This window comes from Delphinus delphis, chromosome 2, assembly GCF_949987515.2.
Source record: "Delphinus delphis chromosome 2, mDelDel1.2, whole genome shotgun sequence".
NCBI lineage: Eukaryota > Metazoa > Chordata > Mammalia > Artiodactyla > Delphinidae > Delphinus > Delphinus delphis.
The window spans coordinates 2,755,339-2,781,226 of NC_082684.1; the positions used below are offsets into that span (position 1 = coordinate 2,755,339).

Below are 25,888 nucleotides of genomic sequence, written 5' to 3' on the forward strand. Positions count from 1 at the left end.
ATTGTTTCTAAAACTAAAAATGGGATTTCCCTGGTGACACAGTTGTTAAGAATCTGCCTGCCAATGCAGGGGACACAGACTCAAGCCCTGGTCCAGGAAGATCCCACGTGCCATGGAGCAACTAAGCCTGTGTGCCACAACTACTGAAGCCCGTGCACCTAGAGCCTGTGTTCCGCAACAAGAGAAGTCACCGCAATGAGGGGCCTGTGCACCACAGCGAAGAGTAGCCCCCGCTCGCCGCAACTAGAGAAAGCCTGTGTGCAGCAACGAAGACCCAATGCAGCCAAAAATAACTAACTAAATAAATAAAACAAAACTAAAAATGAATTTCTAATCTAAAATATCCATCAATACAGTATGAGCTAATTAAATTGATGTATATGTATGTATTGAAGTACTACATGGCAGTTAAAAGAATTTACATGATATGAATATGCCTAAATCTCTCAAAAACATAATGTGGAATAAAAAACAAAATGCATATATATATATATGCAAAACATTATGTAATAAATGCATAATATCTAATTTAAATATAACACATATGTGTGAAGAATAAACATAACACCCATGATTGAGGCTGCCTTTGAGATTAAGGAAGAAGATAACAATGTCATTACATATTAAAAAATTGGGCTTCCCTGGTGGCGCAGTGGTTGAGAGTCCACCTGTCGATGTAGGGGACACGGGTTCGTGCCCCAGTCCGGGAAGATCCCACATGCCGCGGAGCGGCTGGGCCCGTGAGCCATGGCCGCTGAGCCTGCGCATCCGGAGCCTGTTCTCCGCAATGGGAGAGGCCACAACAGTGAGAGGCCCGCGTGCTTAGAAAAAAAAAAAAAAAGATTCAACTGAATATTGTCTTTGTTCTTTCATGAGTAATATAAAAGATCTGGAGCAAAGACAACAGGATATTGAAATATGTTAACTCTACATGGGGATACATTGATATTTAATGTATCATTCTCTATAGCTTTGAATATTTTAAAAATATTTGATTCTATTGTGCAAGTACTTATTAGGTACCAGCTGTATACTCAGTGCAGGGCTAAGTAAAGAAAAAATAAGAAAAAGAGAAAAGAAATTTTCACACGTTGAGGTATGAGAAGTCATTCTGGCTTATACTTGAGTTAATTTGAATTGTATGCTGAGTAGAACAGCCTGTCTGTGGTGTATCAAACATACACTATATATCTGCTTTAATTATTAAAGAAAAGTGTACACTGACCAGAAGTAATGAATGTCCATGTTAAAAATAAAGATGAAATGCCTCTCTTCCCTGGACGCCAATGCAGGTCCACTTGTGATTATGACTCCCTCCCCAGGTGCCAAGGCCATGCTGACTCACTGTGTACGTGCTGATCTGGTCTCTTTTGAAAGCTGGAAGGAATGTATCCCTGACTTGTATGACGTTCTTTGTTCTGACAGGACATAAAGCTGTGCTGAAAACCATGCTTCCCCAGAGCAGTTTGTCAGAATAATCTGGGAAGCTGGCTTCTGAGCTGTGGTCCTCCGTTTGGCTCAAATGAAACTCTTTTCTATGCCTCTGGTTGTTTATTGGTTATTTTTGTCGATGTTACTTGGCATAGTCAGCAGGATATCAGAAAAACGCACCTGAGGTCACCTGGAGTCTACTTTGGACCAGCACTTGGTACCATTCATGGTCCCTTGAGCCCCTGCATCTTCACAGCACCCTTTAAGTGATTTGGTGAGTTTTTCCTGATATCTGGACCTCCTTGTATTTTTTGTTTGTTTGTTTTGGCCACACCGTGCGGCATGCGGGATCTAGTTCCTCGACCAGGGATCGAACTGTGCCCCCTGCAGTGGAAGTGCCCAGTCTTAACCACTGGACCATCAGGGAAGTCCCCTGGACCTCCTTGTATTAAGTGATGGTCCCCAACTTTTTTTTTTCTAATTAATTTTTATTGGAGTATGGTTGCTTTACAATGTTGTGTTAGCCTCTACTGCACATCTCGGAGTCTTAAGGGGGTACCAGGACATCTCCTACATGAAGAAAACCTAGAGGGAATTTCTAGGCAAGGGATCTAGAGGAAATTTCCATACAGGAAGGCCTGGAAGGAATTTTGGAGTGAAGTGTGTTGGCTGACTTTTTTTTTTTTAATGTGGCTTAAAACTGGAAATTTAAATTTAATTTTAGACTTGCACTTTATAATAAAATGAATCTAAAAGAAAGGGGGAAATTGTGTTTCTAAAGCCTATCAGCTCCCAGACAGGGAGCCACCCACTGGAACTCCAGCTGGCTTCCACAATTGGTATGGAACCAATACTTGCAAGTACTTTTCTAACCCTAAAATGGCCAGGAGGAAAATTTTTTTTTTGCGGTACGTGGGCCTCTCACTGTTGTGGCCTCTCCAGTTGCGGAGCACAGGCTCCAGACGCACAGGCTCAGCGGCCATGGCTCACAGGCCCAGCCGCTCCGCGGCATGTGGGATCTTCCCGGACCGGGTCACGAACCCGTGTCCTCTGCATCGGCAGGCGGACTCCCAACCACTGCGCCACCAGGGAAGCCCAGGAGGAAACTTTTTTGACATTCCAAAACTGATTTTTATATGCACAATCAAAGAAAGCTAGCTTGATAAAACATCTTTTCAAAATTCTAACCCTGAGAGAACATAAGTACTCCTAGGAGAAAGCTTAAAGTTATAACTCCCATCATGTCCTTGAAATGCAAACACAGCCCACACTGCCTGAGACTACAGCCTTGGCTCAATTAGTAGAAGCCAAAATCAAAGGGGGGAAAAAAAAGGAGGGGGGAAAACCTTTTAAAATTCAAGCAGGATGGTCGGGACTTCCCTGGTGGTACAGTGGCTAAGACTGCCCTCCCAATGCAGGGGGCCTGGGTTCAATCCCTGCTTGCAGAACTAGACCCCACATGCATGCAGCAACTTAGAGTCCTCATGCTGCAAATAAGTCCACATGCCGCAACTAAAGATCCTGCATGCCACAACTAAAAACATGCCACAACGAAGATCCCATATGCTGCAACTAAGATCTGGTGCAGCTGAAATAAGTCAGACAGAGAAAGACAAATATCATATGTTACCATTTATATGTGGAATCTAAAAAAAGATACAAATGAACTTATATACAAAACAGAAACAGACTCACAGATATAGAAAACATACGTATGGTTACCAAAGGGCGAAATGGGGGAGGGATAAATTAGGAGCTTCGGATTAGCAGATACAAATTACTATATATAAAGCAGATAAACAACAAGGTCCTACTGTATAGCACAAGGAACTATATTCCATATTTTGTAATAAACTATATTGGAAAAGAATCTGAAAAAGAATATATGCTATATCTATACCTATATACCTATATCTCTATCTATGTATCTATTTATCCCTATATCTATGTAGCTCTGTAGCTATCTATCTTTGAATCACTTTGCTGTACACCAGAAACTAACACAATGTTGTAAATCAACAATACCTCAATTTAAAAAAAGTAAGTACTTAAAAATCAAATATTTCTAAATGTAGAAAAAACTAATCCAAATGCTTAAAGGATGATGTGATCTAGGATTACTCTTGAATAAAGGGAAACAAGTTTAAGTTGTTGGTTTGATTAATACAGACATGTTTTTAGGGTCATCACATTAAATGGAATACTTTTATTGTACCTAGGTTTACTAAAAGTCAGTAAGTTCATGTTGTCTCTGTTACAAAATTTGTCAGCAAGAAAATTAACTTGGTATGATGATATTTTCACAAGTAATGAAGTAGAGATAAATGGGATAAAAGTATTAGGTGAACTCTTAAAGAATGGTTATGTTTGATAGTATGCATACCTAAAAACAGTTTCTCCAGATTTTAGGTAATTTGAAACTCTAGAGTTTTGTTCAATTGAGATAAATGATGGGAATTCATTGAAAATCCAGATCATTTCCAATTAAGGTAAAAATACTGAAACATTCACTGCTAAACATGTCTAAATTTACCTACTTTGTCTTCTGTTTTTTTTTAATTAATTAATTAGGCTGCATCAGGTCTTAGTTGCGGCACATGGGCTCTTCGTTGCAGCGCGAGGGATCTCTAAGCGTGGCACGTGGGCTCTAGAGCGCGCAGGCTTAGTTGCCCCACAGCATGTGGGATCTTAATTCCCCAACCAGGGATCAAACCTGCGTCCCCTGCATTGGAAGGAGGATTCTTAACCAGTGGACCACCAGGGAAGTCCCCACTTTGTCTTCTTATGAGAGAAAAAACTGAAGATATTTGGGTTTATTAGACACATGTCTTGTACCACATTAGAAAGAGAAATTATGCTATGAGGAAAAGGTATGTTTTTAAAGGTTATGAAATGTGTTCTTAAGTTTGCTAATCAGGAAATACTGATATGACAGAGTAATATCTTGATTCACTAGAGATTAAATTTTTTAAGGGTTAAAAATTATAATATATGTAATTAAAGATACTAAAATAATAAAGTAAGCATTTCAGGTATAAAAAAGTAGGCTGTATATTGTTAGTGATAGAAGATATAAAAATGTAAATATCTTTGTTTAGAGAAAAAAAGGAGAATAATTTTTTCCTACAGCTGGTTGTTTCTGGATGGAAAAAAAAGGGGGGGAAACAAACGAATATTGATAGAGACAATGATGGAAGGTTATGGAAAAGGAAACTTGAGAAAAGAGTTTTGTACATGGTCAGAATTGATTAAGATTAGATTGAATTTAATTAGATAAATAAAATTTGTTATTAAAAGTACGCTGAAGCAAGACTGGATTTAGTTTTCTCTCTCTGTTAAGAGAACAAAGTTTTCTTGGAATGCTGCTTTTGATAACAGATTATATGAATTTCTTTGCCTTTAAGTGATCTGTATTTGATTTTGAATTTTTTTGTCACTTTGGTTAAGTAAATAAGTATTGTTTCACAGTGACCTATGATCCTATTTGACCAAGTGTTTTGAAACTTTTTGATATTTTTGACAAAGTTTCAAAGTATCAAATTCTAATTAAAGTTCTTTTGACCTCCAGCTAACTTTGCGATGCTTCAGAGGGCCCCTGAGGCATCTCAGAAAAATATTTAACTAGGATTATTTGGTAGATTAAATTATGTGGGAAGCATTGTCAAATAAGAGATGACATTAAGCCTTCTTTATGTTATATCTATATAAGTATACGTATTATAAGTATTCCAGAAATTATATGAAATTCCTGGAAATCTTATATGTCCTGACATAAAATGTTATCTGTCATCAGAATTGAGGCTCCCACTGAAGGGACTGAACCCAAGTATTAGGGAAATGCCCTAGCTGTCTTTCACACCATGGCAACAACAGCAGAATCTGTAAAGATCATGGCACATGTAGATAAAGTCCGTTCTGCTTCTACAAAAAGTTAACCCCTCATTGTCAGGCCTTTGCCATCCTGATGTGCTTTTAACATGGCAACAGTCTGCTCCTAAATCAGAAATTAAATGGGTAAACGATAGCTATGAATTAAATAGTTGGGGCTATGGGAAACCCAAGACGGCCACCTGGCTCTTCCCGGCTCCCTGGAAAACACTATTTTTTATTTGGTGGGTTAAAGCCTTCCCTTGCTGCAAGGCTGATACCCTCCAATGACAAACTGTTAGAAAAATGTGCTTTTCCACTTGGGGTACACTTTCCACAATCTCCAGTGATCAAGGCACCCACGTCACTGGGCGAATCATGCAAGCCTTAACCAAAACCTCACAAACTTCTTGAAATTATCACCGTCACTATCACCCTCAACCATCAGGCAAGGTCAACAGAACTGATGGAAAAACTGGACTCAAGCAGAACAAAAAATAATTACATAGAATTGAATGAACTGATAAACATGACTATGACTTTTATGACGTTTTATCTGAAATGTTACTGGCTTTTCATCTTTATTTTCCAGATACAGGAATCTTTCCCTTTAAGCTAATTATGACTTACATCAGTTTGATAAATTACACATTTGTAAACAGATTTGAAGCATTTATCTTTTCTCTCTACCTGATCCCTCCAGAATTTATAAACTCTTAGGTTCCCAGTGGCCTTTCCAGGTGAATAGGGAAGGTCACCTCCTGGCAGATATAAGAACCTCAAGACAGGGCTTCCCTGGTGGCACAGTGGTTAAGAATCCACCTGCCAATGCAAGGGACACGGGTTCGAGCCCTGGTCCGGGAAGACCCCACGTGCTGCTGAGCAACTAAGCCTGTGTGCCACAACTACTGAGCTCTTGTGCCACAACTACTGAAGCCTGCACACCTAGAGCTCGTGCTCTGCAACAAGAGAAGCCACCACAATGAGAAGCCTGCACAACGCAATGAAAAGTAGCCCCCGCTCTCATTGCAACTAGAGAAAACCCACACTCAGCAATGAAGACCCAACACAACCAAAAATAAATAAATTAAATAAATAAAAATTTTTAAAAAGCTTATAAAAAGGAACCTCAAGATATTTTGGAACTTGAGAAGAGAGGGACCCACCTAAATCTGTAGGTATTGCAGGTGGAATCTAATGGCAAATCCTTAGCATGACTTTCCTGGCCTTGTGAGACCTTTTAAAAGTTCAATCTGTGGGGCTTCCCTGACAGTCCAGTGGTTAAGACTCCATACTTTCACTGAGGGGGACACGGGTTTGATCCCTGGTTGGGGAACTAAGATCCTGCAAGTAAGTTGTGTGGTGTGGCCAAAAAAAAAAAAAAAAAAAAAAGCTCAATCTGAGATCAATTATGAAAAGTTCCAACAAAGCCAAATTTAAAAGAGTCTATATAATCAATTACACTTATGTAAATAACCAGGCAAAGTGTAAGACTAAACAAATTAGTCTTAATTTGACTCTATTTGGTAAAAAAGAGGATAATTTAGAGAGAAAAAATTATGTTTCAATAATATATCTTTACGGGCATTGAGGTTTTATATATACTACCTACTGAGGTTTTGTATTTAATTGAATTTTAAAGAGGATATTCTAAACTTGTTTCTGAAGCTGATCGCAGTAACCTATCCTTGGATGAAGATCAGATGCCCCATGACCTGCACCCGGGAGATTATGCAGACTGGAAAATACATCATTTAAAGGACTCTTTCTCCAACTTAGGTAGGACCCTTCTCAGATACTCTTAAGTAACACATGCACAATAAAACTGAGGGGAATTGACTCAAATTTATACCTTCTACTTAAGAAGGGCCTCTGCACTAGCCTTGGTCTCTAGAAAGGACTGCTGATCAAAAACCCATGACTACACTCTATTGACGGGTTATCTTCTTGCTTCTAGTAATGACTTACAAGAAATTCCCGTTGACAATGCTGATCTAACTTGGCTTACAGATGGGTCCTACTTAAAATATGAACGAGGACATAACTGAGCTGTATACGCAGTAACATCCACAGTGGACGTAATTGAAAGCTCTTATTCACCAGAAATTAACTCAGCACAATCAGCCAAATTAATTGCCTTAACTTGAGCTTGTCAAGTAGCTAAAGACCAGATAGCAAATATTTGTACTGAGAGTCGTTATGCCTTTGGAGTGGCACACGACTCTGGGATGTTATCGCAACAATGAGGTTTTTAACCTCTTCAAGACAGCCTATAAAAAATGGAAAGCAGGGCTTCCCTGATTGTGCAGTGGTTGAGAGTCTGCCTGCCAATGCAGGGGACACAGGTTCAAGCCCTGGTTTGGGAAGATCCCATGTGCCGCGGAGCAACGAAGCCCGTGCACCACAGCTACTGAGCCTGCACGTCTGGAGCCTGTGCTCCGCAACAAGAGAAGGCCGCAACAGTGAGAGGCCCGCGCACCACGATGATGAGTGGCCCCTGCTCGCCACAACTAGAGAAAGCCCTCGCACAGAAACGAAGACCCAACACAGCCAAAAATAAATAAATTAATTAAAAAAATGGAAAACAGATTGCAGAGTTATTAAATGCTATACAATTACCAAAAGAGCTAGCAATTATTAAAACACCAGAACATTCCAAATCTAAGACTATGGATGCTAAAGGAAATCAGCTTGCCGATGATGTCACAAAGCAAGCAGCTCTAAATAATCATTCTGTCCAGTCTCGAGAATGTCCACTGCTCTCTGTTAACCCTGCCAACTCAATGAAGGATTTCCTTCTACAGGCTCAAGAAATTGCCGCTGAAGAAGAGAAACAGATATAGCAATAAAATGGGGGAATTTTTAACCCCGTCACACAAATATGGCTTGGACCTGATAAGAAACCTATAGCACCTGCTGGAGCCCCATTGTCATTGCTCCAGCATATACATTCTTTAACTCACTGGGCACCTGAGAAAATGATTCTATGGGGAAAACAGTACGTTTGGAAACTTTCTCCCATAATGGTTCCTAATGTATATGCTCACTGTAATATATGTCCTAAATATAACCCTGGAAAGTCATTTCGTGGGTCATAAGGCCACTTTCCCCTTCCCAAGGGACCCTTTGAGGCATGGCAATTGGATTTTGTCCAGACGCCACCCTCTCAAGGAAATAAACATAGCTTGGTAATGATCTGCATGTTTTCACACTGGGTTGAAGCTTTTCCATGCAGGAGAGCAATGGCTTTAACAGTAGGTAAATTGTTATTAGAAAAGACAATTCCTCTTTGGGGAATTCCTTCTGGATTACACAGTGACTGAGGAACTCATTTTACTGGACAAATAATTAAATCTGTTTGTGACATTTGACCAATAATGTGGCATTTTCACTATGCTTATCATCCCTAATCTTCAGGATTGGTAGAAAGGACTAATGGTGCTATCAAAATGCAACTGGGAAAATGTTCAGCAGCATTTCATCTCTCACGGCCAAAAGCTCTTCTTCTAGTGCTTCTCAACCTTAGATCTATGCCTTTTGGTAAACACTGTCTGGTCCTTTTGAAATAACAGGATGGCCTATGTGATTAGATGAGGGAATTATGAACCAACCTCACTCCAAGGAGATATATTACATTACAGTATTGTCAAATTCTTATTAAAACACTTAAGGAAAATGAAAAATTAGTAGCTAACTTCTTTCACAGTGAGATCCTGGGAGATGAAGACCTTAAGGATCATGGATTACAACCTGCAGATTTTGTTTATTGGAAAAGACATAAAAGATTCATTGCAGCCACATTAAAAAGGACCTTACCAGGTATTATTAACTAATCCATGTGCTACCAAAGTAGAAGGCACAGATTCGGGGATTCACATCTCTCATTTTAAAAAGGCCTCTCTAAAAGGGAACCCTCCTGGGGACTTCCCTGGTGGTCCAGTTGTAAAGAATCCACCTTCCAGTGCAGGGGACGAGGGTTCAATCTCTGGTTGGGGAACTAAGATCCTGCATGCCTTAGGGCAACTAAGCCTGCGTGCCACAAGTACAGAGCCCTCGCGCCCTGAAGCCCATGCGCCACAACTAGAGAGAGAGGGGGAAAAAAAACCCACAAAAAACTGACACACCACAACTAGAGAGAAGCCTGTGTGCCAAAACGAAGATCCCACTTGTCACAACTAAGACTTGACACAGCCAAAAAGTATATTTATATAATAATACTAATTAATAATAATAATAAAGGGAACCCTCCTACACTGTTGGTGGGAATGTAAATTGGTGCAACCACTATAGAAAACAGTATGAAGGTTCCTTAAAAACCTGAAAACAGAGTTGTCATATGATCCAGCAATTCCACTCCTGGGTATATATGCGGACAAAATTCTATTTCAAAAAGACACATGCGCCCCTATGTTCATAGCAGCACTATTTACAATAGCCAAGACATGAAAGCAACCTGAATATCCATGGACAGATGAATGGATAAAGAAGATGTGGTACATATATATATGTACACTGGAATCTTACTCAGCCATAAGAAATGAAATAATGCCATTTGCAGCAACATGGATGGACCTAGAGATTATCATATTAAGTGAAGTAAGTCAGAAAGAGAAAGACAAATATCATACGATATCACTTATATGTGGAATCTAAAATATGACAAACGTGAACTTATTTACAAAACAGAAGCAGACTCACAGGCATGGAGAAGACTTGTGGTTGTCAAGGGAGAGGGGGATGGGGGAGGGTTGGATTGGGAGTTTGGGGTTAGCAGATGCAAACAATTATATATAGGATGAATAAGCAACAAGGTCCTACTGTGTAGCACAGGGAACTATATTCAATATCCTGTAATAAACCATAATGGAAAAGAGTATGAAAAATAAAAATATATATATATGTATAACTGAATCACTTTGCTGTACACCAGAAACTAAAACAACATTGTAAATCAACTATACTTCAATTTAAAAAAAAACGAAATTTGTACTTACACACACACACAAAAGCCCTCTCCACCTGAATGGACTTTGTCCCCTATTTCTGACACTTGGCTTCAACTAACTGATATCAGATGGCACCCTCACCAGGATGAGAAGAAGATGACAGCAGTGGTAGACAGCTGACCCAAGAATCTGGGCCAGACCTGTAAGACCCATCGACTAGTTTAATTGAACTGTTTACCAAATATTTGTCTCCCTATCAAAACTGAAAGTTATTGTTTTACTTCTAGCTATACTCTTGCCCCAGTATTCATGATGGAAAGAAAATTCTTTAGTAAAGTTTTCATCAAGTATAGCTACTGGGATAATCCCCTCATAATATCTATCACTGACTTTTCAGATGTTCCTAATGTTACCACTCACCCAGGCCAACCTCCCTCTGACCTAATCTTTCAGGTTCAGATTCCTCAACATATTAATATGTCCATCCCTTCTCTGACACTATCCTCTGTTCTTAGAGACTGGACACAATTTACCCCAGGATGCCCTCATTCTGTTCCTTATTTAATTGAAAAATGTCTTTAAAAAAAGAGAAAAATGTCTTAAAGAGAAAAAGGTGAGTAAATTGTGCCAGCAGTGCCCTTATATCAAATACTTAGTTGACTTTTGGAAAGCCTACAAGAGAAGGGATCCATAGTTTAAAGTTGTGTTGACAAAACTCCCAAATCATGAGGCTATCAATGATAGCGCTCTGGGAGGGACCACCTGTGCTCCCCCAGGTTTTGTCTTCATATGTGGTATTGGAACTGACCTACCTTCCCAAGGATGGGTTCATAAATGTCTTAATAGCTGACAAATAGAAGGTTTATGTTTATTAGGACATTATGTTACTTCATTGTCTATACATCAGGAAATAGATGAATCTCCTTTGTCTCTTAATTACAGAAGCAAGAGATCCATGTTAGCAAGATACCAAGATATCTGGTGGCACAATCCTTTGGTTCCTAATGCAGGAATATAGGTAAGCAAAGAGATGATTAGAAATCTATCAGCTACCATTCATCAAATAGCTGAAGAGACTGCAAAAAACACTGCAGCACAACAGACATCCCTAAATTCCTTAGCCAAAGTTGTGTTAGATAACAGGGTTGCCTTAGATGTTCTACTGGCTAAACAAGGAGGTGTTTCTGCTATTGCTCATACTACTTGTTGTAATTATACCAATACCACTGGAGAAGTTGAGACGTGCCTAGAAATAACTTCCCCAAAGGCAAGGTGGTTACAAGATGTAAGAAAAACTGACTCTTTAAGTGACCTGTTTAATTGGTACACTTCAGGAATAAGCTATCTTTTTCACTCTGCTTTACAAATGATTATTATTTTCATATATATATATATCAAATGCCCTCTATGTGACAGCTCTAGGGAATTTAAACATTTAAGACATTGCAGTAGTTTCCTAGGGCTGCTGTAACAAAGTATCACAAACTGCTTGGCTTAAACAGCAGAGGTTTAATCTCTCATAGTTCTGGAGGCCAGAGGTGTTGGCAGGGCCATGCCCTCTCTCCTAGCTTCTGGTGGTGTCCAGCAGCCCTTGGCATTCTTTGGCTGGCAGCTGCATCACTCCAGTCTCTGCCTCCATCATGTGACTTTCTTCCCTCTGAGTGTCTCTGTCTTCACATGATATTTCCTCTCTATGTGTGCCTGTCTCTGTGTCTCCTCTCTCCTTAGGACAGCAGATGTAACGGAGTAAGGGCTCACCCTACTCCTCAATTCAGTATGAACTCATCTTAACTATTACATCTGAAAAACAGTAGCTCCAAATAAAGCCTCATTCACCTTGTTCAGGGTTAGGACTTCAACATTTCTTTTGGGGGGATGCAATTCAACTCACTACAGACATTAAAAAAAAAAAACCCTCAAACATTCCAAAATTTACAACATGGCCCTTGCTCATCACCCACTTGGGGAGACAAGACTCCTAAAAGGTCAGCAAAGCACCCCAGTGACAATTTAACCTTTCTGGAGCATGTACAGTGAGATGGCTCCGTGGTCTCAGTGTTTCAGACACACTGATGCATCTAATCCTCAGACAGTCCTCCGAGGTAGGTTGTGTTGTGACTCTACGCTGTAGATGAGGAAGTTGAGGCATGGAGAGGTTACACTGTGTGGTCAAGGTCACCAAGGGAGCACAGCTCATGCGTGGAATCAGAACAGCGAGTTCCAGTGGGCGGGTGAAGCTCAGCAAGCTACCTTCCCTCCCCCATCAGGCTTTTCCCCTTGTGATACGGACATCAGACAGTTTGAAGCTAGCCTTTCTCTTGGCCACCATCATGAAACTTAGTACTTATCTCATTTACAGTCCCCTTGTGAGGTGAAGCAGGCTGCCCTGCTGCTCTGTGGACTTCCCAGGGCAATTGCAGGGGCTGTGTGTATGATGTATAAAAGGTCTGATTATTTTCTTGACCCAGAGAGTGATGTTTCTACACTTATATTTAAACAAGATTTAGTCCATATTTAGTATCAATTTCCTGTGTCTCTGTTGCATTCTCTCGTAGATGGAAGAATCATTCAGAAACTATAACAGTATGCTCTAAATAACCTTTATTTTGTGGTACTGATCTATCTAAGTACATATAGTTAGTACTGGATGGGACTTTTGCAATGCAGAGTTCTGAACGAAAGAATTGATTCATTTTGAGTTTCCTTAAATTAGGTGAGAGATTTTTTCCTCTGGTGATCAACTCCCACATTCAATATTCCCAGCATGACATTTTGTACTGTTATACTTGGTAAGTAGGCTTAGCTATTCTGAGCTTTATGTGAAAGGAGCCTGTGCTCAGAGTTCCTTTTTTAGTTTAGTCCATAAAGGCTGCTTGTATGTTTGGGTATTTCATGCAGAAAGAAGTCTTTCGGGCTAGGCCTTTACATTCCATACTCTCTTGCTAGGTATTTACAAAGTTCATGGCTATTTTTAACACACACTTTTGCTACCTTAAAACCGCAGTCAGAATTTAAAGCCATGACTGGCCTATTTCACTTAACATAATGTCTTCAAGTTTCATCCATTATGCTAAGTGAAATAAGCTCATCATAAAAGGACAAATACTGTATAAGTCCATTTACATTAGGTCCCTAGAGTAGGCAGATTCATGGAGACAGAAAGTAGAAGGGTGGTTGCCAGGGGCTGAGGGGAAGGAGTAGTAGAGAGTTAGTGTCTAATAAGGGACAGAATTCATTGCAGCACTATTTACAATAGCCAGGACATGGAAGCAACCTAAGTGTCCATCAACAGATGAATAGATAAAGAAGATGTGGCACATATATACAATGGAATATTACTCAGTCATAAAAAGAAATGAAATTGAGTTCTTTGTAGTGAGGTGGATGGACCTAGAGACTGTCATACAGAGTGAAGTAAGTCAGAAGGAGAAAAACAAATACCGTATGTTAACACATATACAGGGAATCTAAAAACAAAAATGGTTCTGATGAACCTAGGGGAAGGACAGGAAAAAAGACACAGATGTAGAGGATGGACTTGAGGACATGGGGAGGGGGAAGGGTAAGCTGGGACGAAGTGAGGGAGTAACATTGACATATACACACTACCAAATGTAAAATAGATAGCTAGCGGGAAGCAGCCGCGTAGCACAGGGAGATCAGCTCCCATAGCACAGGAAGATCAGCTCCGTGCTTTGCAACCACCTAGAGGGGGGCAATAAGGAGGGTGGGAGGGAGATGCAAGAGGGTGGGGATATGGGGATATACGTATGCATATAGCTGATTCATTTTGTTATACAGCAGAAACTAACACAACACCGTAAAGCAGTTGTACTCCAATAAAGATGTTAAAAGTAAATAAATAATAAATAAATAAATAAAAGGGACAGAATTTCAGTTTGGGAAGATGAAAAAGTCCTGGAGATGGGTGATGGCGATGGCTACCCACAATGTATCTCACTTGATGCCACTGAATGATACATTTAAAGGTGGGTAAGATGGTACCTCTTACGTTATGAATATTTCAGCACAATAAGAAGAAAGCCCTGCAGTAACCTAAGCCACTCTAAATATATATAATATATGTATAACATATCTAAATATACACAAAATACTTTAAAACTCCCACTCCTGCAACTAAATATGACATACATTGTAAATATTATTAACAATCACACATAGAGTTTTATAGAGTTTGTTTACTGTTTTGTGTTTTTCTACTTTTTTTTTTTTTTTTTTCCGGTACGCGGGCCTCTCACTGTTGTGGCCTCTCCCGTTGCGGAGCACAGGCTCCGGACGCGCAGGCCCCGCGGCCATGGCTCATGGGCCCCGCCTCTCCGCGGCATGTGGGATCTTCCCGGACCAGGGCACGAACCTGTGTCCCCTGCATCGGCAGGTGGATTCTCACCACTGCGCCACCAGGGAAGCCCTTTCTACATTTTTTAAGTTAAAAACTTCCTTGACAAATACAAATAATTTTAGCTCTCTGACTTACTGACTCTGTGACTTAGTGCAAGTCTTTTTAGCATTTCGTGCTGTTATTATCCTGTAAACTAGGAGTGCTAAGTCTACAGGGCTACCAAGGGGGGGTGGAGATTTAAAGACATGAAATTTACTCTGCAACACAAGTAGAAACCAAAGTAAACTGAGATCACCCCTCAGTAGGGTTTAAGGTGTAATGGAATCAAGAGTAATTCTGGAAATTTCTCAGTCCCATAGAGCAAGAGTTGTAAACCTAAATCTTTCACGGGCCTGGCAGGTGATAGCATAGTGTGAAGTAGGCAATAAGGAACGGCAGGTCCTGTTGCAAACTGGAGATCTCTTGTATAAAGGCATTCACACTCAATTAAAAAAACAAAACAGGGGCTTCCCTGGTGGTGCAGTGGTTAAGAATCCGCCTGCCAGGGGCTTCTCTGGTGGCACAGTGGTTAAGAATCTGCCTGCCAACGCAGGGGACACGGGTTCAAGCCTTGGTCTGGGAAGATCCCACATGCTGCAGAGCAACTAAGCCCGTGAGCCACAACTACTGAGCCTGTGTGCCACAACTACTGAAGCCCGCACACCTAGAGCCCGTGCTCCGCAGCAAGAGAAGCCACCGCAATCAGAAGCCCACACACTGCAACGAAGAGTAGCCCCTGCTCGCCGCAACTAGAGAAAGCCCACACGCAGCAACAAAGACCCAACGCAGCCAAAAATAAATAAATTAAATAAATAAATTTAAAAAAAAGAAATATTAAAAAAAAAAAAAAGAATCCGCCTGCCAATGCAGGGGACACTGGTTCGATCCCTGGTCTGGGAAGATCCCACATGCTGCAAAGCAACTAAGCCCATGCACCACAACTACTGAGCCCCCGTGCTGCAACTACTGAGTCCACGCGCCTAGAGCCCATGCTCCGCAACAAGAGAAGCCACCGCAATGGGAAGCTCGTGCACCGCAACAGAGTAGCCCCCGCTCCCGCTGAAACTAGAGAAAGCCCGCGCACAGCAACGAAGACCCAATGCAGCCAAAAATAAATAAATAAATAAATAAATTAAAAGATTATTAAACAAAAACAAAAGAAAACAAAACAGGACCAAAAACTTCATGCAGACAAAACAAAACATGAAGAGGTTGTGTCTAGCCTGTGGGCCACCAGTTTGCAATTTCTGCTTTGGAGTGAGAGACTCTTTAGACCTGGGAGGACATGGGAGGCCTTTTGGTCCCAACACTTAATTTTTCAGAAGAGGAAATCATGACCGAAGATATGGAATGTTTTAGAAAGAACTGCTCCAGAATCTACTTCTTAGATAATCATTTCAGGCTTCTTCCTCACTGCTGGCTAGAAACTTTTTTTTTCCCAGATAATGTGTCGTTCCAAGTTTGAATTCAAATCTTTATTTTAACATAGGTAAATGTATTTAATTTCATCTTACTGCCCCGATCAAGTCAGCCCCTAGTATTTTTCTATTTTAATAACAGCTACCACTTCCCAACAAAATCCAACGCTCAAGTGTCAGCAGAAATTTTGGTGTGCTTTCTATATGCCTACTAGCCTTTTAAAATTGCAATTACTTGTATTCAGTTCTTTGGATTAAAATGCCAATGGAATTCATTGGTGGACGTTTTCATGTCTCTGATTCTGCTGGCCGCCTGTGAGATTTAACATGTCTAGAGAAAGATAGATTTTTCTCTGGCTCTCAGGTTATTAACATCTGCTGTGAGAATTTAGATTATTTTTAGAAAACTCTGAACCAGGGGCATGAGCTGGTAGACCTAGAATGAATATGGCCCCTGCACCTGTGTCGTGTTTGGCTACCATGTTTTGGGAGGAGGGGAATGAAATGCCTTAGGTCATCGTGTGCTCTGGGGAGTCTGGCATGCTCCCCACTCTCCCACTAAGGACTCTTTCACACATGCACTGCCCCGCCCTGGCCCCTGAAGGCAGGTGAGGTTGCGATCTGTCTCACTCAAGGGAGATCACAGTGCAGTACTGTCAAACTGAGATTCTCCAGGAGAAGTGTTCAGAGGTCAAGAGTGTCATCTGACCTTGCCTGGACAGCCTCACATGTGGTCATTGGATTTGGCCTGTTGGACAGGGTACAGATCAATTCACCTGCTCTGCCTCTGGCCATGTTCAGGAGTGCCATGTGGCCTTCAGCCAGAACATTGGAAGCCGTTCTCTCATGGAAGGGGTGAGCCCTGAGGAGCTGCAAAGGACGCCCCCTATTTAGGAATGGAATTTAAAACCACTCCAGTCCAGGGCAGGCCAGTCAGCATTTATGGAAACATCCCCATGGTCAGGCCCTGTGGGGTCCATCGACATGAATAATCTTCGTAAAACAGTGGCCCACATCTATTCAGCTCCTGCAGGTTCTGAGCAAGGTTCTTTTCGAGGGTTAGAAGTCAGAATCCACAGCACTAACAGAGCTTTGGCTGCGAGGGGAACTCCGGGGACCAACTTGTCCCAATTTGCTCAGGACTTTCCCAGTTTTCCCACTGAAAGTCCCTTATCCTGGGAACCCTCGGTCCCAGGCAACCTCAACAGTTAGTCACCCTGGGGAGGGGCACACATTTTATCTAAATTACTTGGTATAACATAAAGTGGAATAAAAAAAACTGGACCAAAAGAACGATCAAGTTCACTAGGACATGTTGGTCACACTGCAGGTGTGGTGGCCAGGAGTAAAAGCAATGTAGAGGGGTGAGAAGAGCGTTTGTTTAAATGTTTACTTTTTATCATTTAGATCCGTTTTAGGCTCACAGTAAATTGAGCAGAAAGTACAGAGAATTCCCCTATGCCCCTCCCCCACACAAGCCTCCCCCCTCCCCTCCCCCCTCCCCCCGTGCTCACCCCCATCAAGTGGGACATTTGTTCCAGTTGATGAAACTCCACTGACACATCATTAGCACCCAAAGTCCATAGTTGACTTTGGGGTTCACTCTTGGTGGACATTCTACACACAAGAGCATCTCAAAGAAAATGAAAGGAAGTAGAACAGATCACTCGTCTCATTACACGCACACGTGCATGTGCCGCGCTGTCAAGTAAGACTCTTCCCTAACTGGGTCGTGGTGACAGACGGTCGAGATACTCTGCTTGGAGTTGAAGGGCCAAGGGCACATCAGGCTGGGGAGAACCTGGAAGGGCTCTCTGGGGTAGGGAGGACATCCAAGAGAAGCAGGGACTGAAGAGACAGCCAGGAACCCGGAGGGAGGACGGCAGGACGGGTGGGCGGGTGGAGGGCTGGGCGTCACGGGGCCTCGGAAGGCTGGGAGGGTTTGGGTTTGACCCCTGCTCTGCGGCTCACTGATGTGTGACCCCAGCGCCCACGGAACCCCTCGGGCCTCTGCTTCTCAGCAGTGAGAAGAGGGTAGTCATGGTACCCCCCGCGTGGGCTGGGTTAGGAGTCAGGTGGCGCAGTGCCTGGAGTGTGGGCAGTAATACACCCACTGTTATGGTCAGGCTTCGTTAAGGAAGATTTGTGGGGCAGCCACCCCAGAACCGCGGGGGGAAGGCAGAGATGGCGTCTGACCACGTGGCTGGCGGGTGTGCGGTGCGGGGGGGATGCCCAGGGCCCAAAGGGCTGTCCTGGAGGCCATTTTTTCATGTTCTGCTTCAAGGGGTAGAGCCCTCGGTATCACTGTGTTCATTGTATTGACTTGTTCGTGGCATGGAGGTTTGACCTCGGGGCAGGGGCAGGGTGGGCTCTGTAAACTTTTGGGGCTCCGTGGAGACTCCTGCAGGACCCCGGGCCTCCCACTAAGGAACTCCTGGCTCTTTCTCTTGCCCAGCTGGAATTCCCCAGGGTGGTCCCAGTACAGGTCAGGATGCCTTCAGGAGTCAGCCTCCGCCCTTGGCCACTTTCTCTTTCAAACAAAGTGACCTCGTGATGTCGCTTCCTGGCTGGTGGAGCTTGGTCACCTCGGATGGAGCCTGTGCTCCTGAATTCAGGGTCCCGGCTGCCCCTGGACTGGCTTGGGTACCGCATCTTCTTCCAGTGACACCATGTGCCTTCTCTCTGCCCTGACGCCCCATCTTGCTCTTGCCATGCCCCTCCTGGAGAACACCCGCGTCCCCCCCTCCCCCTTGATGAGCCCTAGTTTGGGGGCCTGTTTATAGACTGTTTTGGCCTGTTTAGGGAGCCCCACATCTGCCTGGTAGCTTCCTGCTGTTCTTTTGGGAAACACCATTGGCAATGACCCTCCCGGCCTGAACAACAGAATTTGCTGCTTTGAGAGACCTAGGCTTTGAAACAAAAAGATCTGTTTATCATGCTTCATCCTCCCAAGGGCTAGCAGGGGACCAAGGGAAGCACAGCTCCATTTGTGCCCTCAGCAGGTCCCTCTGACCCTCTTTTGGATACTCTGTTGCTCTCCAGACAGACGCTTGGTGACTGGACGCTACAATTGACATCTGCGCGGCTGTGGCACCCAGAGCAGTGTCCTGCCGCACCGGCTACTGAGTGCTGAGTATCAGGGTCAGTGGTGAGACCCCATCGCCTTAGGGAATGGCACGTGGTAACACTTCCTACTCACACAGCTGTGAAAAAGTCATCCCCAGCTGCTTTTCCCCTCAGGAAAGCGTCAGGCAGGGGCAACGGGCCAAGACGGCGTCTGATGCTAATTTTCAAGGATATCCTCTAGCGGCTTTGGTCTCCCATTAATCCTGCAACACGTCTTGAGTGCCTCCCCCATGCATGCGGTGCCAGTCCCCGTGCCTCCAAGAAAACCGACGATCTATGTATGATGCGACGTGTCAACTGGTAAATCATGAATACCTTGCCTTCGGAGAAGCAGTGTGCATTGTGGGCCAGGGTGGGCAGGAAAGGAGTGCCAGCAGTGGAGGGAGAAGGAGGGCTGTTGGCATCTGTCTCCGAGTGGTGAAGAGCAGCAGGAAATGCGCGGAGGTGGAGGTGTGAAAGCAGGGACTGCATTTAGAACGCATGTGAGTAGCCCCGGCCAGCGGCAGGCATGTCTTAGAGTGTGTTGGGAAGGAAGGTGCGGCCACTGGCTAAGAGAGACGTGTGTGCTGTGTTGTAGCCACTGCTTTTGATTAAGTAATTGATATTTATCGGCCACCTCCTAAGTGCAGGCCGTGTACTAGGCCCCCAGGATAGAGTGATGACCTGGATGTCTGTGGTCCTTGCTCTCGGGGTATGGACAGATCAGCACATGGACGGATGTAAACAAGAGGCCAGTGTGAGCCTGATGAGTCAGCGAAAAGGGGAGTCCAGAGCGCTGGCTTGGGAAGCAGTTACACGAAGCCCCAAATTCTGAGCAGGAAAGGGCCAGATGAACAGAGTGGGGGACTTTCCAGGCAGAAGGAACAGCTGGTGTAAAGGCTCAGAATGAAGGAGGAGGACACGGGCTCCTGGGAGAGGAAGAAGTGGTGTGTCACCCCTGAAGTGTGACTGCAGGTGTGCGCCTGAAACCAGTGGAGGGGAGGGCTCTCGAAGGCTCCGAGCAGAGCGGTGGCCCAGGGGAGCAGTGTCCTGTGCAGGGACATGTGGAGGGGGCCACAGCAGTGACAAGAGGAAACAGGCCTTAGTCAGGGCGTGGCAGGGGGGCAGGAGGGTGGACACGGGGAAGGCACGGGGTGCGGGGTGACCGTTCCCCTGGTGTCTGGCTCTGGGAAATCCTGGCAAACCGGCCGCTGTCCCCACCCCCAGGACCTGTGGTCTGTGAGGGACTCTGAAGCCGCCTTGGACCTTGTGTAGGGCAGGCAGAAGACAGGCAGGTCCATGGCAGCCCATGACAGGTTTTTATAAAGGGCCCCTGTGTGCATTCTTTCTTTACAGGTTGCAAACCTCTCTTTCTATATATATTGTACATTGGGGTCCAGACCTTTTAACTCCTTGCTGCTTTTTTGTCAATATCTGAAGGATCCGTATTTGAAGGATGTGTTGAAATCTCTCCCTGAGATGCTGGCTCCGTCCGTTTCTCTCTGAAGTTCTCCCAGGCTTCACTTCAGAGATCTTGAGGCTGTGCTATCAGGTACACACTTGTTTAAAATCACTTTACTGTCTTGGTGACTTGAAATTTTTTTCCATGATTTAATGACCATCCCTATTCCTAGTAGAACTTCATCTTGAAGTCTATTTCATCTGATATTAACACCTGCTCTTTGGTTAGTATTCGCCTGATGTGTTGACCTCCACCTTTCATTTTCAATCTTTGTGTGCCCTTAGGTTTTATGTGTCTTCGGCAAACAGCATTTATCTTGGTGTTTTTAAAGACCGGCGTGTCAGTGCCTGTCCTTTTTTTTTTTTTTTAATATTTGTTAATTTATTTCTTTATTTGGCTACATCGGGTCTTTGTTGCAGCACAACAAAGATCCGATGTTGCAGATCTTCATTGCGGGATCTTTGCTGTGGTTTGCAGGCTTCTCTCTAGTTGTGGCGCACAGGTTTTCTCTTCTCTAGTTGTGGCCCAGGCTCCGGAGTCTGTGGGCTCTGTAGCTGCTGTACGAAGGCTCTCTAGTTGAGGCACACGAGCTCAGTAGTTGTGGCGCACGGGCTTAGTTGCCCCGTGGCATGTGGGATCTTCGTTTCCCCGCCAGGGATCTAACCCACCTTTCCTATTTTTGAAGGTGGATTCTTTACCACTGGACCACCAGGGAAGTCCCTGTGCCTGTCCTTCTGATTGATAGGTTTAGTCAATTTTTTATTACTGTAATTATTGATATATTGGGGCCAGTTTCTACCATTTTAATCAGTTTGATCAGTTTTTCTGTATTCTTTTTTTTTAAAAAAAATATTTATTTATTTATTTATTTTGGCTATGCTGGGTCTTAGTTGTGGCATGTGGGATCTTTGTTGCCACATGCGAACTCTTATTTGCGGCATGTGGGATCTAGTTCCCCGACCAGGGATCGAACCTAGACCTTCTGCATTGGGAGCATGGAGTCTCACCCACTGGACCACCAGGGAAGTCCCTTTCTGTATTCTTTTTAGTCCTTTCGGCTTTTTGGAATTGATGTCTGTGTGCTGCCCTAAACAGACAAGGACAGACCAGCTACTTACATCCTTCACATCCTTCGGTCTCCCCAAAACCTTGATTCCTCTCAAATTCATCATGACTGCCTTTTACTTTTGCATTGCTATAAGTATATATTTTCCCATATTTATTGGAATAGTCTTGGCTATTTGTTCTTTGTGCTCTAGGTGTGCGGGCTTCAGTAGTTGTGGCACACAGGCTCAGTAGTTGTGGCTCGTGGGTTCTAGAGCGCAGGCTCAGTAGTTGTGGCGCACGGGCTTAGTTGCTCCACGGCATGTGGGACCTTCCCGGACTAGGGCTCGAACCCGTGTCCCCTGCATTGGCAGGTGGATTCTTAACCACTGCGCCACCAGGGAAGTCTTTGGGTGTGGGCCTTTGACCCTCTCTGAGTCTTCAATGTCAGGTCTTTTATTTATTTTTCTAAATAATTTATCTCCCTTACTCTTTCAGATATTTCTCTCTGTCTCCTTTTGGATCTCCTCTATTCCAGTGTTAGCAGTTCTGTGCGTACCCACCATTTCTCTTCCTATTCCTAGTCCTTCTTCCTCCTGGGAACTTTCCTGCATCTGATCTTACCATCTGCTGATTTGCTCCTCAGCTGTACCTGGTCTGCTCTTCAGTCCATTTATTTTGTTCTTAATTTCAACTCTGTTTTTCATACCTAATCTCTGCTTGGCTCTTTATTTATTTATTTTTTTGCGGTACGCGGGCTTCTCACTGTTGTGGCCTCTCCCGTTGCGGAGCACAGGCTCCGGACGTGCAGGCTCAGCGGCCATGGCTCACGGGCCCAGCCGCTCCGCGGCATGTGGGATCCTCCCGGACCGGGGCACGAACCCGTGTCCCCTGCATCGGCAGGCGGACTCCCAACCACTGCGCCACGACGGAAGCCCTGCTTGGCTCTTTAAAAAAATGTTTTCCAATTATTATTTTGCATTGCTAATCTCTCCCTTTATCTCCTTTGCTAAGTGTAGTAACTAATTTCAAACTCTAGATCCATCTTTCCTAATTTGTTTTTGGTAGAATCTGTAGCACAGGCTGTGGGTTTCCTTTAGAAAAGTCATGTTCTTCAAGTGTCTGGATGTCTTTCTCTTTGTGCTCAATTTCCCCTGGGGGGTATCAGATACTCTGCCAGGCTTCCCATAGTGGGGAGAGGCCAGTGGGCTTGGCGGGTGGGTGGATGAACCCCGGATGGAGCGCCCCGGGCATGAGAAACTCTGGAACAACTTGGTGGGTCAGGGTGTGCAGCCGACAGGCCTAAGACTGTAATTCCCAGCCCTGGTCTTTTGTGGGGGAGGTGCGGGTGGAGTGGGGGTGACGGTGGGGAGGCTGCAGAAGGACCGCTGGGGATCTGTTCGTCCCCCTCAGGTTTTCTTAGTGTGTCGCATACTCAGGGCTCCTGCTGGCCCTGATTTCACTCTTGAGGCTCCCGGAGTGGCTGTGAGAGTGAGGCCAGCCAGGCCCTGGTAGCCTCCAGGCAATGCAGGGAGAAGCAGGCACAAAATTCCCTCAGCTCCTGTTCCATTTTATTCTCCAGTGGTCCTGTGCCGTGTGCTTGAGGCCAAGGTCACCACCCACCTGATCAAAAGAGCATCCAGTACTTTCTACCAGCTCACTAATTCTCTTCCTGTACATCTGATACTCTGCAAGTGTGACCAGCAGCATTGGCCTCACTGGGGAGTTTTTTAGAAGTACAGAATTTCAGGCCTCACCTTGGACCTGTGGAATCAGATTCTGCATCTTTTTTTTTTTTTTTTTTTGCGGTACGCGGGCCTCCCACTGCTGGGGCCTCTCCCGTTGCGGAGCACAGGCTCCAGAAGCACAGGCCCAGCGGCCATGGCCCACGGGCCCAGCCGCTCCGCGGCATGTGGGATCCTCCAGGACCAGGGCACGAACCCACGTCCCCTGCCTCAGCAGGCGGACCCTCAACCACTGCGCCACCAGGGAAGTCCTCTGCATCTTTTTAAAAGCAGCTTTCTTGAGGTGTAACTGACATACAATAAACTGTACATATTTAAGTGTACGGTTTGATAAGTTTTGACATATCCTATGGCTGTGAAACCATCACCATGATCAAGACAGTGAAAAGCTTCATTATTCCCAAAGTCCGGTTTCTGTCACTAAAGATTAGTTTGTATTTTCCAGGGTTTTTTTTTTTTTTTAATAGATCTTTATAGGAGTATAACTGCTCCACAATACTGTGTTAGTTTCTGTTGCACAACAAAGCGAGTCTGCCATGTGCATACACGTCCCCATATCCCCTCCCTCTTGAGCCTCCCTCCCACCCTCCCTATCCCACCCCTCTGGGTCATCGCAGAGCACCGAGCCCATCTCCCTGTGCTATGCGGCTGCTTCCCACCAGCCAACTATTTTCATTCGGTAGCGTATATATGTTGATGCTACTCTTACCTCGTCCCAGCTTCCCCCTCTCACCCCATGTCCTCAAGTCCCTTCTCTATGTCTACCTCTTTATCCCTGCCCTGCAGCTAGGTTCATCAGTACCATTTTTTTTTTTTTTTTTTTTTTAGATTCCATATATATACGTTAGCATCCGGTATTGGTTTTTCTCTTTCTGACTTACTTCACTCTGTAGGACAGACTCTAGGTCCATCCACCTCATTACAGTTTCCAGGGTTTTGCCTGGCTTCTTCCACTGGGAATAGTTACTTTGAGATTCATCCGTGCTGTGCGTATCCATGGTTCATTCCTCTCGTTGCTGAGCTGCATTCCATTGCCTGGATATACCACAGTTCATCCATTCACCCATGGGTGGACATTTGGGTTGTTTACGGTTTTTGGCTATTACACATAAAGCTGCTATGAGTCTTAGTGTACAGATCTTCGTGTGGACATGTATTTCCTTTTCTCCTGGGTAGTTAACTAGGAGTGAAGTGTCTGGATTGTGTGGTAGGTGTATGCTTGACCTTTAAAGGAACTCACAAGATGTTTTCCAAGGTGGTTGAACCATTTTACATTCTCATGAGCAACGTGTGAGAGTTCCAGTTCCTCCACATCCTTGTCAACGCTTGACTTTTTTACCTAATTAAGTCATATGGACCCTGCTCGGGCCCTAGTCCAGCCAAGGCCCTCTGTCTTGGTGGGAAAAGGCTCTTTGTCCATTTGGGTTTGAATAGCTAAATAATGAAATGCAAGTCGAGATCGATGCAGCACAAGCTTTATTCAGTGGCCAAAGAATGGAGAAGTGGGAACTTAGTTCACAGATCAGTTCTCACCCACGTGGCGAGAGGGATTTGATTTTTTTTTTTTTTTTTTTTTGCGGTACGCGGGCCTCTCAGTGTTGTGGCCTCTCCCGTTGCAGAGCACAGGCTCCGGACGTGCAGGCTCAGCGGCCATGGCTCACGGGACCAGCCACTCCGCGGCATGTGGGATCTTCCTGGACCGGAGCACGAACCCGTGTCCCCTGCATCGGCAGGCGGACTCTAAATCACTGCGCCACCAGGGAAGCCCCAAGGGATTTGATTTTAAAGAGTGAAGACAAGGGGAGGAGTAGTGAGGCTAATGTTGGGGAGGCAGATGCATTAGTCTACGGGGAAAGGGCAGGGCTTTCTGAGGGAGTGGGGGGCCACTGTCTTTTTATCCTTTTTTTGTCCTTAATATCCAGTCGTGACTGCAGATAGGTGTGTCATTTAATACGCTAATGTAGTAAAATCAGTATATAATGAGACTGAGGGTCTGTTGGAGGTCAGATTCATCGCCATCTTAGTCCCAGCTGGTTCCATCTGGTTTTTGTTTGTCTCCCCCTATAGTTTCCTTTCTTATCTCTAGACCTTGTGACTTAAAGGTTTACTTTAACTCCTGCTAAAGGTAGGGGTTTGTGGGTTTTGAGCAAGGGCCTGGAGCATCTCTGACAACAAACTCCCTCCTTTCCTTGTTACTGCTCCTCATTCTTTTCTTTTCTTTCTGTTTTTTGGTATGTATTTATTTATTTATTTATTTATTTATTTATTTATTTATTTGGCTGCGCCGGGTCTTAGTTGTGGCACGCGGGATCTTCGTTGCGGCATGTGGGATCTAGTTCCCCGACCAGGGATCGAACCCGGGCCCCCTGCACTGGGAGCATGGAGTCTTAACCACTGGACCACCAGGGAAGTCCCATTACTCCTCATTCTTGAGGGGAGCTGAAGGGTGAAGGTCTATCTTCCGAGGCTGC

At 44.3% G+C, this 25,888-nt stretch overlaps 1 long non-coding RNA gene across 1 annotated transcript in view; it reads left to right on the forward strand.

The window, feature by feature from the left end:
- Window positions 1–1,430: 1,430 nt before the first annotated feature.
- Window positions 1,431–25,888, forward strand: part of LOC132419299 (uncharacterized) — a 45,027-nt gene continuing 20,569 nt past the window's right edge. The window contains exons 1-3 of the long non-coding RNA XR_009518169.1: window positions 1,431–1,705; window positions 6,967–7,077; window positions 11,187–11,262. This is a non-coding gene — a long non-coding RNA (uncharacterized lncRNA). The remainder of the gene's footprint in view (window positions 1,706–6,966; window positions 7,078–11,186; window positions 11,263–25,888) is intronic.